Source organism: Lemur catta, chromosome 14 (assembly GCF_020740605.2).
Source record: "Lemur catta isolate mLemCat1 chromosome 14, mLemCat1.pri, whole genome shotgun sequence".
NCBI classification, from domain to species: Eukaryota; Metazoa; Chordata; class Mammalia; order Primates; family Lemuridae; genus Lemur; species Lemur catta.
Genome location: NC_059141.1, coordinates 49,181,238 through 49,198,372, shown reverse-complemented (window position 1 = coordinate 49,198,372; position 17,135 = coordinate 49,181,238). Strand labels below are relative to the sequence as shown.

Below are 17,135 nucleotides of genomic sequence, written 5' to 3'. Positions count from 1 at the left end.
TCTGTGCAAGGCCTGGGGTCACATGGGCACCATCACCCCTATTTTACTAACCAAGGTTCAGCGCTTAAAATAACTCGCCCCCAGTCACACAGCCAGCAAGAGGCAGGGGCAGGGCTCCAGCCAGGACGATTCTAGAGCGTAAGTACCCTCCATCTTGCACCCCTCACCTCACTGGGCACAGGAGTGGCACAAGGAAGGGCTCAGTTAATCTTGAGAATGACGTGGTTTGCAAGTTGAGGCCTGAGAGGTGCAGCTGAGTCCTTCTCCCCCTTTTAGAGATGAAGAAATTGAGGTTCAGATTTCCACTGACATCTCAGGACCCGCCGAGGCAGAGCCAGCATATGGGAGGCCTTTTCCACCCCAGCCTGGGACTTGTCGGGCTCAGAAATCTCGGGAAGTTTGGGTGTGCAAGGGCGACGGGGAAAACCTACTGCAGGGGTGGGTGCACGGCGGCCTGGGCCGTCCCAAGGCTGTGGTGGGCACACTCGTCAATCGTGGCACATCTGGAGAGGGGCTCAGACTCTCAGCACAGGACTGCACTCAGCCACAACCAATCAAGTGACAAAGAAGAGACCCACCCTCCAGATCTGATTAGTCCTGCTCATCCGCTCTTAACCCGTGGGGAACACAGGGTCTGGAGAGCTCGGGAAACTTACCCAAATAAGTGAGTGGCACTTACTCCTTAACAATCAGGCTGTGAGTACCGCCAACCTGCCACCAGCCCCGTCAACTCGGGGCTTCCTGAGTGGGAAAGACCTGGACTCGCCCATTGCCACCCAGGCCCCAGTGCGAGACGGCCAGCTGCTCCGCTGCCCTGGTCAGAAGGCGGCTTTCGTAAGAGACCGTGGGGGTACAGGCTTGCTCACCAGCAGAGGTGTCTGGGTGCAAGCTGCCTTCCTGCCCCTTCCTGGGCCTCTTGGCTGGGCTCCCCTCCCAGCCCGAAAAGCTGGCTCCAGCCACCCACTGCCCACTCACCACAACTGGCCTGTGGTGACTCAATCTCCTTGGTACCTCCTCCTCCTCCCGTCTTCTGCCCCTGGCGTCCCCCAGCTCTCAGGAGCCTCTTCAATAGTGCCTTTGATCGGCTCTCCAGGCTCTTTAGTAAGGACAGCCTGCTGCCTTCGGCAAAGGGGCGGGAGGGAGCTGGCGCTGGGAGAACGGGCCCACGACAGGGTGAGCGCAGCCCTGACGCCCCCCAGCCTCACCTGGATGACCAGAGGTCCTGAGCCCAGAGGTCCTGCAGGGAAGAGGGGAGAACGACTGAGATTTTGGGGAGGTGCCTGCCTCACCTGGCAGTGCTGGGCCCAGGCCGGAGGGCATTTTCAGAAGGACACGTTAATTAGGAAACGGGGCAGCCAGCCATCAGGACTATGGGCCACGCCCGGTGCCGTCAGAGGCCTCCACGCTCCCAGGCCAAACTGCCCCTCTCAGCTCCACCCACGGCCACCTCCTTCCTGAGCACCCGTGCGTGCGTGAGTCCCCCCCGGCCTGAGCCCTGGGTGAGGAAGGTGGGATTTCTCAGGTGTGGACTCTCAGGCTGAGGTTTGGAGCCGGGCATGGAAACGGGGGTGCTGGAGACAGCTGGCTAAGGTGCAGAAGCCGCCCTCTGGGCAGGAGGTGGGAGCAGTGGCCACAGAAGGGAGAGGGTGCCAGGGCCTCTGTCCCTGACCCTTTGTGTCCCCTACCTCTCTCCACCAGAGGGGACAATGACAAAGGTCCTGCTGGCAGTCAGGCTGTGCTGTCCCAGGCACTGTCCCCAACAGACAGTGTTCTCCCACATCCAAGACAGGCTGGCCCCAGCTGTCTGCCCCCAAATGTCAGGAGAGGGCGGAAGGGCCCCTGAGGCCCTCAACAAGTTGGGCAGGGCCCAGGCCACTGACCTGGCTGAGCCCGCCTGTGGCTGAGGCGCCTGCTCCACCCTCCCTCCCTGTGTGGCCCTGGGCAAGTCACAGGCCTCTGTGCCCTAATTTCCTCCTCTATAAAATGGGGTGATCCACATGAATCTCACAGGCCTGTTGTTAAGGTAAACAAAGTCATGTATGTGAGAGTAACCAGCCAGGGTCTCACTGGGCCTCAGCAAACTCATGCTAAACTTGGTTTAGGGCCAAGTCCACCCATCCACTAACTGCTGTGTGATTCTGGGCCAGCCACTTCACCTCTCTGAGCCTTGGTTTCTTAATCTTTGAATGGGTGAACAGTACATTCTTGCTATGGATGCGAAAGTACTTTATAAGGTGCTGTCCAAGTCTAAGACTGTCATTATTACTTTTTTTTTTTTTTTTTTTTTGAGACAGGGTTTCACTCTGCCACCTGGGCTACAGTGCCGTGGTGTCATCATAGCTCATTGCAAACTCAAACTCCTGGGCTCATGCAATCCTCCCACCTCAGCCTCCCCAATAGCTGGGACTACAGGTGCACGTCACCACACCTGGCTAATTTTTCTTTTTTAATAGAGACGATCTCGTTCTTGCTCAGGCTGGTCTCAAACTTCTGGCCTCAAGCGATCCTCCCGCCTCAGCCTCCCAGAGTGCTGGGATTACAGGCGTGAGCCACCGCGCCGGCTTCTTTATTACTCTTCTAATGAACTGCTACTGTTCACCTCCCTCCACCCTGCCCGTGAGGCACCCTGTGGGACCCTGGTGACACATAGCCCCACAGAGACTGCCACCCTGAGGCTCAGTTCTTCCCTTGTTATCTGCCAGCTGCCTCCTGGACAGGGAGGTGACTGGATGGTCCTTGGGCAGGGAGGACCCAGAGGGGCTTGGGACACTTACTTCTTTGGGGAGAGGGTCTTCACCCATCAGGTGGCTCCTCTGCTAGACTGGGAATCAACCCCAAGGGAAAAGGCCATGTTGAGGTGGGCTGGGGACTTTGGTGACAGGTGGTGGTGGGCAGGTGGGCATGGCTGGGAGCCCCCTTAGCAAAGCTCATCCTTGGTTCCTTCTGTCCTGCTCTGAAGAACCTCAGAAGGATTACTTGGGATGCCCCAAGCTGTGCAATCTCAGGCAAGGCCCTTCCCCTCTCTGGACCTCCTCCTTCCTCTGCAAAGATACTATCCAAGTCCACGGCTTACCCTGGCTGCTCTCAGGTGCTCTGGAGTGCAGGTTCTAGGACGGGTGCCAGGGAGCTGGACCCTCCACACAGCCCAGGAAGACACCAGGCTTCCCCGTGGAGCAGCAGGGCTGGGTTTGGAGGGGCATGGGATGGTCTCTGGACCCTCAAGAAACAAGAATAGTTGAGACCACCAGGTATTCACCCCAGGGTCCCCTGAGCTGCAAGCCCTCCCCTGCTGTCCTGAGCTTGGCCAGCAGGTGGGCAGAGACAAGCATGAAGCAATGCAGATTCCTCCAGCCTAGGACGAAAGGAGGGAGCCCTGTCTCCACCCTGCCCTGCCTGGGCTGAGGACACCCAGCGACACCAGGGAGCGAGGGCTTTGCTTTCACATCAAAGGGCGCAACACACTCAAGATGGAATCTCGGCATCCACGACTGTGGGGCCTCAGGCAGGCGATTTTACCTCCCTGGCCTTGGTTTCCTCACCTGTAAAATGGGCTAACAGTCTCTTGCCTGGAGGATAAGGGGGAGAAATAAGGGTGATCACATGTTGCAGCTTTAGCTAGGCACCTGGCATGCGGTAAATGCTCAAAAACAGTTCCCAGTTAAATTATTTTCCTTAGGCAAGGTGCTACGTGTCTCTGGCCTCTGTTTTCTCATCTGTAAAGTGGGTATCAGAACACTGCCTGCCTCCCAGGGCTGACATATATGACAGGGCTCCAGCACAGACCCAGTGCCTATGCACAGCACGCATTCAAGGTGTTTGTGGAAGCCACTGAGGCCAGGTGACCTGGCAGAGTTCTCTGCACACCTGGCCACAGCCTGCCCTGGTTCCAGGGAGGGGACAGAGCCTCCTCTTTGCTGTGCAACAGGCGTGGGTTGTTTCCTCACTCCTCTTGTTGTCTTGTCGGGCCCCAGATGGCTGCCGGGCCCCCAGCCATGGGCAACATCTTCCAAGCCCACACAGCGCCCCCAATGGCACCTGGCGTGCGGAGGAGGGGAGGAGGAGGGAGCTCACTGCCCAGCGGGTCTCCTTCCTGCCAGGGCCTGGGAGGGGAGCCAGGAGCCAGGGGAGGTGCCCATTTCACAGCTGGGGTACATCACGGAGGCACTAGTGACCTACGTGACTGGTCGGGGTGGGCCTGGAGGGGGAAGGGGACCAAGAGAGGTGCCAGGGGTCCTTAGATAACTGAACCGAGGCTGGCGTCTCTTCTTCACTTAGGCTTTCTCTCAAACCCAAACTTCCCAATTCACTCTCTTTGGTACCTCTCACCTGCCCTTTGAGGTGGGCATTATGGTCCCATTTAACAGATGAGGACACCGAGGCTCAGGAGAGGTGAGTAGGGGGGTGGTGCTGGCTGAGGGTGTCAGTAGAAAGCAAGGTGAGGTTGGGGTGCAGCTCACCTCTCAGTGCCTGGCAGCCTCGGGAAGCACCTGCTGGTTAATAGAGGGAAACCATCGGGGCTAAGGGTTTCCAGGGTTCCCCTTAACCTGCCCTTGCCTGGTCTGTACCAGCTGCTGCACCCCTTTCCTGGGTCCCGCTGTCGGGGCCATCCCAAGCGTCCTCCTTGGCAAGCTTCTTTAATCCCTGGACCCTGCCTGCCCCCAAAACTCCACCTGCCCAGCTCTGCCCCTCACTGTCCTCTCTGCCCTCGGCGAGGTCCTCCTCTCCACTCCACTCCACATGGGCTGGGCTCTTCTGGTGACATCCCAGGAAGGCAGGGGGCTTGGGCTCTTGTCTCAGCTCAGTAACCCACATGCTGTGTGACCCTGGACAAGTCCCTGAGCTTCTCTGGGCCCTGCTTTCCCATCTGTCATGGGTGGGGGGTAGGTGAGAAGCTTGGGTGTTCTATGAGTGTCAAAACCCACACACCAAATGCACAGGCTGGTGTGCTGCCGGGCATCTGGGACCTGGCTCACCCCTCCGCTCCCTGCTGGGACCCGGGAGAAGCTGGTCTGGGGACTGGACTGCCAGGCGGTGCCACTCTCTGCACCCCTGAGTCCCCACCTGGGCTCCATCTGTTCTCTCAGAGCCTTCTGTGCCTCTGCCTCTGGCCCCTGCCCAAGTTCCCCCTGTTCCCCATCCCATCCTTTCCTTGAGGCAATGGTGGTTGCCCCTGTCGCTGGAGCCAGTGCCTGGCAGAGTTATTTCCCTCCATGTGAGCTTCCATTAGTCAGTGAGTACACCGGGCCCAGGCGGGGTACCATAAATCACCGTGGCTCTCTCTCCCAGGCCCGCTCCTCTGTGGCTCCCTTCCTGGAGGAGCTGGGGCCACGGATGGGAGGGGCTGTGTGAGTGGCAGTGGCATGGGGTGCGGCAGGCACACTGCCACTCATCTGGTCGCCTCTGGGGTATGACATTGCGAGCAGCACCCCAGCTCCCTGCACAGTGTCACCTGGAGATCCCTCAAGGAAGGGGTCATGGTAGGGACCATGGCAAGACTTATCTGAGTGTCCTTATCTGTAAAATGGGCGATCATACCAATCCCATAGGGTTCCCTTCAACCAAAAAAAATGCGAGTGCAGAGCCTGCCAAAGAGCACGTAATCGCTTGCCTCCCATTGCCGGCTCCTGCTCGCCCGTGTTTAAAGCTACAGCTTTTACACCATACTTTTCCCTTTTGTAGTTGGCCAGGGACAGCTCTTTCGCTTGGGATGCAAGCTGCCAGAGGCGAGCAAATCTCAGCAGAGCTTCCAGGAGTCAGACCCACGGTTTGGGAAGGGTGAGAATTCAGCCCAGGCTGGAGGAGCACGGGAGCTTTTGGCTTCCTCAGTGAACAAAGTTGGGTTGAGAAAATTAAATGAGATCACCGGGGTGATATTAAAAGAGCAAATTACTTTAAAGGGCTTCCGCTCATTCCAGATCTGACAGCAGATGGATGGCACTAATTACAAACGAGGAGTGGCCTGCTCAGTAAAGCAGGTCCCTAAGGGCCCAAGTGTTTCTAAGTGAGGGACTCCGGAAGTGAGAACACTGAGCTCCTGTTGTGTCCAACTCACATCGCCTTCCCCCACCATCAGTGGGACCTGGTGACATTTGGAAGTCTGGATTGGCCAGGACATACTTTTTACCACCCCACGGGCCCATGAACATCTGCTGGGACTTCTGAGAATGACAACTTTGCAGATAACTCCGGCTTCAAATCTGCAAAGCAATCTGGCAACGTGAATGAAGGAGGGCTTGTCTTTCTACCTAGAGTTCCACTCCTGGGAAGCTCTCCCAGGGACCTCAACCCAGCCCACAGCATGGAGATGTTCACTGCAGTGTTATTTACCAGAGTCAAACATCCAACAAGGGGTGAACTGGTTGAGTAATTTAAAGTATATCCCCAATGTGGATTATTCTCAGGTATTAATGGTGCTAATTATGAAGTCTATGTAATTATGCAAGAAAGGCTGGTGGAATACTGCCAAGTGAGGAGGCCCAAGCATGAAATGAAACATCTAAGTACACAATTATTCCATAAAACAAACCTGGGCATGAGCCTGAAGGGGAACACACTAATATGCAAGTAGTGATCGGGTCCGGGTGGGATTATGGGAGATTATTTTTCAGACTTTTGTTTCCCATTATTTGGGGAAATATGGCAACATTATCTGGACTGTATAAACAAACAAACAAACAAACCACTTCTTGGACCCAGAGATATCCGGGAGAGGGTCAGAGCCGGTGTTGACTCTAAGGGCCCCAGGCTGCTGTTCTGGAAGAGAGCAAACAGTCCAGGTTCATGGTGTGCATAACAGCCTCGGGCCGGGGCTTGTGGGGCCAGGGTGGCCACCTACCCTGCTCTGTGCACCTGTTGCCACAGGAAAGCCTCTCTGGGGATGCCCCATTGTTCTCTGGCCAGGAGGAAGGTGGGGGGCAGGGAAAAGGGCTGGTTCCAAAGCCAGGAAATAAATCTTCCCCAAGCCTCTCCATTCAAGCCGGCTTATTGATGGGGACCCAGGGGGCCTAGGGACAGTGAGCCACCTTCCCAGGACTCGTGAGAAAACCGCCCTGCACCAGGCCCACGCTGTCTGGTAGACTCTGGGGGCCCATCCAGAGGCTTCCTCTGGCTGTTTCCTGGCATTGTCAGCCCCACGCCCCCCACGGCAGCAGGACGCCAGGCGCCCGTGGTCCCAGAGCCATCTCACACCCTCCTGATCACCAGGGATCATGGCTTGGGCTTTGGGACGGGTGGTGGGTGGAATGATCTCCACAGGCCTTTTTGGATCTGATAGGCTATGAAAGGAGGAGACCCCTGTCAGCACCACTAGGATACAGAACACCCCTCTTGCTAGGTGTAGGAAGCATGGATATTTGCATATATTTTACATCAATTTGCATAACCACCCGCTATAGTGGAAAGAGCACTGAACCAAGAGGCAGACCTTGGAGTCCAGCACCAACAATACGACGAACTTGATGTGACCTTGAGCACATTTTTGTCGTCTCTACGTAAGTTTCCCCACCTGCTGAACTGGGGAACTGGACTGCTGGTCCGTGAGTCTACACCTGACTAGGGGATTGATGGAGTTGACATGATGTGGTGAGCAGGAAGGCCACCTCTGGAGCCGGGAGGGGGTCCCTGGGACCTTGGGCAGATGCTCCCTGGACACCTCCTGGGACACATCCATTTGCCGGCTTTTCTGGCCTCCTGGGCATGCCACCTCCACTGACCACTGAGGCGGTGCCCACCTCTCACCCCAGACTGGGGGGCTCCCTGGGGAGGGAGGCGCTCAGGCCCTGCCCTGCTCTCCTGCCCCTCCTTCCCTTGGCAACCCTGGGGAAGCCAGCAGCTTTTCACACCTGGAAATGCTTTCAGTCAGGTGCCAGAGAGCCTGGCAGGGCCCCAGGGAGAGGGAGGCAAAGCCCTGGGCTGTCCTGGGCTCAGTGGACTCAGCACACATAGACATAGGCACACACACACCCCACCACCACAGCCGCCACAGCCGGCACCAAAACAACAGTGGGGAGTAGTGACGTGAGACTGCCACCCTGGTCTTCCCTGCAAGCCTGCCCACCTGCTACAGGTATTTCTGGGGCAATGGAAGAGGAGGAGCAGGTGGAAAGAAAACCTCATTCCTGGGAAGCCCTGCGGTTGCTGCTCCTTGCGTCAGGATCTCTGGGGCATGGTGTCGGGGGAAGGGCAGGAGACCAAAACTCCAGCTACTGTCTACTCCGGTGCCTGGGCCTTGCAGTGGGGTGGCCAGCACGGCAAAGACCAAGTTATGGGGAAAGGAGGCAGCGGGGCCCTTTTAATGGCGGGGCTGTGACACTTCTGGTTCTCAGTGCTGGGGGGGGCCGGGCCTCTGGGGGACCCCCGAGGCTGGAATCGCAGTAAGCAAGTGCGAGGAGCAGAGGGTGCAGGCCCAGGGTGCAGCTGATGAGGGGGTCGGCGTGGGTGTGGGGGGAGGAGTCAGAGGTCTGAGCTGCAAAGAAGCAAAGAGCTAAGAGAGACAGGGTAGGAAATGCCCTTTGACCCTGGGGTCCTGAGACTTGTGCTCTGCCTTCTTTTTCTCCTCCTGTCCCTTGAGTTCCCCGGGAAAACCCCCTTTTCCTCTGCCCTAATGCCCAGCCTCCAATCCCCTCTGCCAGCCCCTTACTCCCTTGGGGAGGGTCCTGGTTGTCTCTGGAGCTCCCTCAGTCACTTCCTCTCCGCCCTCTGGAATGCACCTTACGGCTCCCAATGCCCTCCCTGTACTCATGGCTGCTGTCTAACCAGGCAAGTCCTCCCGAAGGGGTCTGGCCTTGGGCAAGGAACTTCACCTCTCTCAGCCTGTTTCCTTCACTCCACCAAATGGGAGAAATGACACCTCCCTTCCAGGTCTGTTCTGAGGATTAAATGAAGCAATGGATATGACAAGTGCAGCACAATGCCTGGCACATGACAAAAGATAAAAAACTGCTAGTGGCTGTCATTATCAGCAACCTCCGCGAGCCTAGGTTTCCTCCTTTGCCAGTACGACCCCAGTCCTGCCTTCACAGGTGACTGTGACATGAGACAGATGAGAGTTCCAAAAGTGCTCTGTAATGGAAGTGGCTGGTGTGGCTGAGGGGTGTGGCACTGCTGTTACCTGCAAAGGCTCTGTGGGATGCAGGCTGGGACACTTTGGCAGGCAGCAGGTCAAACCCTGTCCTACTCACCCAGTCCGGAGCCACAAAAGAGAGCCACCTTCCATAGTCTGGTGCTGGATCACAGTTTCTGCTGCTCCAGGCCCAAAGTTGGCCCATTTGACAGATGAAAAAACTGAGGCCCAGAGAGCAATAGATCAGCCTAGAGTCCCACAGTGAGTGAGCAACTGAAGGGGCTAGAACAGGAAAGATAAAACTCTACACTCAGGCACCACTGTAGAAGAGTGTTAACTATCCCCACATCTCCTTTTTAAAGCACAGACATTTGGAAAAATATTGTAATATATACATGTATGATACTAATTTTAACCCAGATTTCAAGTCACTTTTGTGTTGCAGGGGGTAGAGGAAGCACTGCATAGCACTTCACTTACTCACACAACTGTCCCATCTGCTCCACTTGAAGATGCAGAGTCCCAGAAAAGTAAGGTCAACTTGAAAGGAAATAAAACGAATGGCTTGAAATATACACCCTTAGTCTGTGGACTTTATTCATGGGGGGGAAATCAACTTAAAGAAACATAACTGTCATCCTCAATTCTTCCCTGCCTGTGCTTCAGCGTGTGGCTACGAGACTCTCACGGGACAGGAGTGATCTCTTGGTTCACTCATTCCTTTACTGGCCCTGGACTGACTGTTGGTAAGGGTTTCAGACAGAGACGGAGCTCGGGGTCTTTGTAGGGACCGTGCACACTCTGCAACTTTAATCACTTTGTCTGCAGGCACGAGTGAAACAGGCTGGAGAGACAGCCAGCACTGAAAAGCAAATTCATCAAAGCAGAGGCCACCTTCCCGACACGATGGCACATGATGGATTCTCCTTTCCCCTCGTGGGCCAAAGGGAAAATCACTCTCTCAGATGAGGAGCCCCTGTGCACTTGGACCTTAGAGTCTCAAGTTCAGGGCAGCTGCCAGAAGAAAATCCAATTTGCTTTTAAATGCCATTTACAGAGGGTTTCTATTGCCCCTACCACCTATGATATTAAAAGGTAAAAGGGTAAAAGTTTAAAAACTGCATGAAGACAGATGAAGATGACAGCTGCAGGGACCAGTCTCGGACAGACACATCATCAGTTTGTCTGTCCAGGCCTCCTGGAGCTGTCCCTGGGTCCCACAGACCCGCTGAGAAAGGATGAAGTTTGTCAGGGGAGAAGGTAAAGTCTTGTGGGGTGTGTGTGTGTGTGTGTGTGTGTGTGTGTGTGTGTGTGTGTCAAAGAGTGAGCATGAGCACAAGTGAGAATTTCCGAGCATGTGCTGGAGAACCTCCTGCTTTCCTTACCCTGACCCCTCACAGGGGAACTCCTTTGGCAGCAGCTGCGATTCTGTAATCATCCAAGTGAGCAGTGGGGTGACCTCTGACAGATTACCCACTCTGGGTCCTAGTTTCCCTATCAATATATTTGGAAGATTGAAATAAAACACAGACAGCAATACCAAGATACAACTGCTGCCATGGCTGAGCCTGTGACAGACATCACTAATTGACTGTGGCACTCTCTCCGACTGAGCCTAATCTGAGTCTCAGAATCGTCAGCACAGCTCCTGGAAGTCGGGACTGTTCGGAGTTGGTAGACAAGAGGAAATCTATTTGCTGTCCCTGAGCTCAATGGTAGTTGGAGTTTCTTCCACCTCTAGCATGCTGTACGTATTCCCCTCTCCAGTTTCTATGCTATCCCCAGATCTATGTTAGAATCTGTGGGAGGCAGAGAAGCATGTTCCTGCTCCTAAGGAAAGTTATAATCTATTTTGGGGTGTTGGGAGCTAGGAGGGGGACAACCTTCTTTGGGACACTGGAGAGCAATCATGGGACTTTGTCATTTAGCCCTGGATCTGTGACGGCACAAGCCTGGCATGAGAGCCTCCGCCTCCGCATCCCATGCCACAGCAGACATTACTAATTGATGTTGACCTTTGCAAATGAGTCCAGATGTGGCCCTGGAATTCTCAACATGACACACCAGCCTCTCTGGCTTTCAAAACAGCCACCTGAGATAAACCGTTTGCCGCTGTTGCCCTAGAGGTACAGGCTATGCAGGTCTGGAGAGGTTGGGGTTATCAGGAAAGGCCTCCTGGGAAAGTCAGGAAATGAGCAGAGAGATGAGGAAGCACCCAAACACCCAAGCCAGACCAGACAGGTGAGGAAGAGGAGAGGCCAATGGCAGACGGGCAATGGTGGTGATTCCCAGGGGGGCCTAGCACACGCAGCCAAGCAGGGAGCATCCTGTTTGGACCCAGCAGAACAGCTGGGGTTCAGGGTCACCCCTGGGGGCCAGGTGAAAGGGGTTCTGATGTCTGCCCCACTGGCACTGCCCCTCATTAAAGGCACCCTGGGGAGCAGGGCCTGGGGCCCCACGTGGCAAGAGGCCTTCAGCAGGTGGAGGCTCAGGCCCAGCAAGGTTTACTGCCCTGCTCAGGAGTGGTGGGATGCCTGTGCCAGCGCAGTCCCCTGAAGGGGCACCTGTGGCCCCACACTTTCTACCTAGGTTGCTCTCCTAGACGTGCTTGGGGAGAGGAGCCTTGTCCCACCCTCATCCCAGCCAGCAGGACCACAGCCTGAGCACCAGAGTGGGAAGAGGGAAATCTGGGCTCCAAAAGGTTTCACAGGCACCAAGATACATGGCCAGTGCCCTATAAGGGACCTTTCCAGAAGATTCTTTAAGTATTCTGTCCCATGGCCTAAACTGCAGCCTTGGTTTTTCCCTCCGTATGTGGATTACCCCACCCACCTGCCTCCTTAGCTGCCCTGGGCCTTGTGGGCTGCGAAGGAGAGACAAGCTGTGGTAGGAGGGACCAGAGGCCAGGCTAGGGGGCTCTCCCGGAGTCAGAAATGACAGCTGGGGAGAGCCACATTCTCAGGGATGGCTCTGGATCCGAAGGCCCTTGCCTGGATACTCGCTCTTAGCACAGAGCTGCAGGGTGCGTCCCCACAGGGCTGGGGCCATCTCAGCTGAACAAGCTTGGATACACACACTCACGCATAGGGACAACACTCTCTGCCACCATTGTCCCCACCCCCTGGGAAGCCCTCAGCCCTTGCAAGCTGGTGCAGGGCCAGCTGGGCCAAGATCTGAGGGGCAGCCAGGAGCTGGCAATCCCAAATGGGCTCCCCTTGGCAGCCTGGCTATGTCAGGGCAAGAGCTCGGGCTGTGCCAGGCTGCTGGTGCCCAGGCTGTGGGCGCTGGTGGGCGGCACGCCTGAGAGGCCCAGGGGGAGTCTGTGGCTGGTACCAGGCTGTGGCATGTGAGCGGGCTGGAGACGGGGCTGTAGGCACGTTCTCATATGTGTATTCAACTCTGGGGTCAGATGCCCAGGTGGGACTGCACAAAAAGGGGGTGAAAACTCGGACCATTTGAATGCCATGCTGGGGCCCACCAGCCTCTTTGCTAGAGCTATGTTTGCAGTGTCCCAGCCAACGGATGCAAATACAAGCACATGTATACACTACTGCCCGTAGGAACAAGGGAGGGGACGGGTAGGAGTGGAGACGGCAGGTCTGATGGGGTGTGTGTTTTACATCTTTCTGTGTGTGCGTGTGTGCATGTCAGGGGGGAGCCTGTGCCCATGGCCTCAGCGTGCCTGTACTTAAGTGGGTGTGTGTCCATGTTCACTATGAGTACAGACATCCTCTTGTGTGCACCCTCGAGCGTGTACACAGGTCTGTCTGCATAAATGTGCATGAGTAGGAACCACTTTTAAAACAAAGACCTTGGGCTGCAAAGAAAACTGATGAGATTCTTAAGAACGTGGAGTGCAGCACATATCAGCTGGTCTACTGGGGGTTGTTACACTAACCGAGTGTCCATTCTGCCTAATACATAAATTACTAATGTAAATTAAAGGATAATTGAAGCCCTTTAGGCCCAAATATTTAAATTATTTAACAGGCAGTCAGGAATAGGAGAAAAAGGAAGAGCTGAGTTTAACACCCAGGGAAAAAAGTGCCAGCTCAGGGGAAGAAGGGGAAGGTGCCCCCTCTTCTCCCCTGCTTCCCGCCAGCTCCTTCCCTCCCGGATGGGGAGGGCCCCCTCTTCCCCTCCTCCTCTGTGACTTTTCCCTCTGGGCTCTGTCTGTATTGACTCCCTTCCGGCTGCACAGCCTCCCAGGCATTCTTGCTCGGGCGAGCACTGCTGAGCCCAGGGGCAAGGGGTGGGCGTGGGGGGGACACAGCTCCTCTTCTGCTCCCCAGAGAAGGCGCCTGGGGAGGCCCCAAGACTCTGCTCCTAGGAGCTGAGAACTGGTGCTGGGGGCCTGGGGGCTTGGGTGGGTCCCAGGGTGAAACCAGCAGCTCCTTCCCTGAGACAGCACAAGACTGGCAAGACGGTGCTGGAGAATAGGGGCCGGGGGTGGTCCTTGAGTCCACCCCTATTACACGGAGCGGGAAAGTGAAGGCCACATGGGAGGAGCTGATCGGCAGCCAGCCAAAGGCAAGTGGGGTGTTCCCCAGCCTTTCTTCCTTCCCTGAGGCCTCAGGATGGGTCTCCCAGGTCTCAGGGGTCACCAGGACACAAGTAAAACCCCCAAATCACTAGGAGCTTACTTCACCTGGGTCCTACCTCCCAGGGCAAACCTAATAAGGAAGCATGTCTTTCCTTGGGCCCTCTGTCTGATTTCCAACCTGCTGCCTGGTTTCTCATTGTTTTATGGCACAGAACTCCCAGCCATGCAAAGGTTCAGTGTCAGGTGCGGCTTGCTTATGTCCACACTGGGGCCTGGAGCGTAAAGGTGAGAAGGGCCCAGACTGGAGTCCCTGAAACAGCCAGTTCGGCTGGGGAGTGGGTGCAGGTTAGGGTGCAGGGGGTCAGATCTGGGGAGCTGAGAAGGCGAGGCCTGCAGCTGACTGTTTGCAACATCTGGGAGCTTATCCAACAGCGAGTCCTCAGTAGGCAAGAAAGAAACGAGCCGGGCCTGTCGACTCACCTTTCCTCTCCAGTGCGCAGCTGGGTGCACGTGGCCACATAGGACAGTGCCTTCGCCAAGGCCAACCCTCTCTGCACACTCAGCGCCAACGGCACCTGCTCTGCGGACATTCACTCTGTAGCCTGAGTGGCTGCTACGTCTGTGCAACATGTGTTCTCAGACCCTACAGGCACCTCTGGGGCAGGGACAGACCTTTACTATCCTTACTATGTCAAGGAACCTCTGCCAAACAGCCGGTGCTCAATTACTGTTCAGCGGCGAGCTTCCTGGACAACGCTGCTGGGCCTGGACATGCCCCCAGTGGACAATCAGGGCCATCGACTTTCTCATTTGGGTCGTGCTGGAATCCAGGCAGAGGCTGGAGGCTGAGGCACTGTCGGCGCCAGTGCTCGCTGAGCAGCCGGGGTGTGATCAGACGGGCCCTGGGCACCTGCAGGGCGGGGCCCCGGTAACACAGGGAATGGCCAAGGGAGTGCGATGACTCAGTGCCAAGCCCTGCCCGCTGCAGGGAGCACCCTGACCCCGGAGGGTTGGCCAAGCACTTGCCCCGGAGGGAGGCCACGGGCTGGTCAGCTGATGAGTGGATACTGAATGTGGACCCAGCCGGACACACGACTTGGGCACCTCTGTAGAGGGCACCCAGAGTGCCCACAGGGCATGTCCCTGCCTCAGCCCCTCCCTCCAGGACGGCCTCCCTACCATCCCGAACCCCCTCCCAGCATGGTCTCACCTGTCCTGGGCTTGAAGAGCCACAAAGCCTTCCCCTAGAAGGAACCTCTCGGCTCCTCTCCCCCTGGGGTCCTCCGCCTTGCTGGGACCGCCCCATGTGCCCTCAAGGTCACACCTCCCCCAGCCTCCAGTACGCAGCCCTGCCCCCAGCCCTGTGCCAACCTTGTCGGTGAATAAACTCCTGCCCAGTCTACCCTTGCTGAGGGGCAGCCTTCGCCAACTGGTCTCCTGACCCGCAGTCTGGTTTGTACTTAGCCTTCCACAGGTGGGATTCTCGTGTCCCAGCTAAGCCACCGGCTGCCTGAGGTCAAGCCTGAGTCTCAGCCCTCTCGGGGCATCCGCTGCCTCCACCTGGAGCCAGGTGGGCCAGGCCTTCCGCAAACCCTCGCTGAGCGACAGGAAGAAGAGAGACAAAAATCCCAGGCACGCGTAGGGAGTTTGACAGCTCATGGAGAAGTCACAGCACAGGGCGCCTCAGGTCCCCCAAGAGGTGAGCAGAGCTGACACTTTGCTCTATTTTAACAGGAGGCAGGACCACAGCCAGGTCACACAGGGACAGGAAAGCACCAACTGAGCTCCCAGAGTGCCTGCAGCCAGAGAGGGCCCGGCCAATCTCCAGAGAGCAGCTGCGGCAGGGCTGGGGCTCGCGGGAGCCCCCGGGAGAGATCTAGTGCTGGCCTCAACCCCTTTACCATGGGGCATGGCCGGGTTGGCATGGCACCAGCCTGCTGCCCTACTGGCTACCAAGGATGCGACGGCATAGTGTCTGGATGCATCCACCCTCTCGCCTCCGCAATCAGAGGCTGGCTGGGCTGTCTCCCCCCAGCCCACCCAGAAGGGCAGTCCGAACTCCAACCTCCGAGGGCTCAGGGCTCTCGGTCTTCACCCCTAGCCCTACCTGGGTTCTGCTTAGGAAGACCTGAAATGGGGTCCTTCTCGCCACCCCTAGACTCAGTCCCGTTACCCCATCAACGAGGCAGAGCTGGGCTCAGACCAGCACATCTTAAACTTGAATGGGCACCAGTCGCCTGGGATCTTGTCAAAATGCAGACTCTGCTTCCGGTCTGGGGCAATCCTGAGACGTCACATTTCTAACAAGCTTCTAGGTGATGCTGGTGGCAAAGCTCTAAGGGGCTCCCAGCTCTGAGCCCAGCTTCCCAGACAGCCAGCCTCACGGAGAGCGCGCACGTCATGTAGGATGAAAAGAAATCTTTTCAAAAGTGGTCCCGAGGGTGGGGGGGAGTGGAGGTCAGAGGGAAGGGAGCCCAGGGACAATAGTGAATAGAGTTGGGATTATTTCCTGAACTCTGACTCCTCGTGGGAAAGAGGTTATGAAAAGCTTTTCTTAAAATGGTTATTATTTAGTGGGCTGTCCAAAATAAACACACGCATGCACTGCACGGAGCCAGGCAGGAAGCGAGAAACATCTGGGAGACATCTGGCTGCCGGAGAACTGAGAAGCGGGTTGGGGAGGGCCAGAGGGAGCTGCCGGCGGTCTGCGTGCCGTGGTCGCCCACAGTCACACACGGCACGCCAGCACGCCCACGCCACCGCCTCGCTCAGAGCACGCACGCACACATACACACAGGGCAGTCCCCGGGACTGCAGGACCCTCGCTCCCAGCGGCTGGAGAGCACACGTTCTCGGAAGCGGACATCCTTGCTCTCAGCATCCGCCTTCCCTCCGCCCTCTTCTCCTCTTGGATGTTATCATATTTATGACTCGCCTCTCTGAGTACGCAAGCTGAGTGTTTTCCTTCCACCTGCTCTCTGGTCATCCCAGAGCAGCGGCCGAGGGAAGTGGAGAGAGCCCAGAGCATCAGGAGAGCTGGGGCCATCCTGCTGTGCCCCGAGTAGGGGCAGACCTAGGGAAGTCTCCAGGCTCCTCCAGGCCTCGGTTTTCTCCTCTGTGAAATGGGATGCTGTCTCCTGCCTGGCTCACCAGGACACCGGAGCACTCACTAGAACACTGGAGAACAGTCATCCTACTGACATTAACACCAGCCTTGTGCAGTGCCAGACAATGTACTAGGTGCTGGCTGTCATTTTAGGAGATTATGATCAAACCTTAGCACCTAGGTCTAGGGGGTCACCTGGCCCAGGCTGCAGGGACAAACCTGCTGTCGCCCTATGAAGGCCAGGGCTCAGAGACTCATGCTGATTGTGTACTGGGGCACCTTTCACCATTTCTGTTTGGGGGAGTGGTATGCAGGGGGCTCCTCCAAGGGGACTTGGAGGGCAGGGACCTTGTATGGTACAACGGTGTGTCCCCAAAGATGCCTGGCCCAGTACTGGATATAGCAGAATAGGTGGTGGCTTAAAA

At 56.6% G+C, this 17,135-nt stretch overlaps 1 protein-coding gene across 2 annotated transcripts in view; it reads right to left on the bottom strand.

Moving 5' to 3' along the window:
• The window catches only part of UNC5B (unc-5 netrin receptor B), an 81,333-nt gene that overhangs the window by 35,039 nt on the left and 29,159 nt on the right, over nt 1-17,135 (bottom strand). The window lies entirely within an intron of this gene.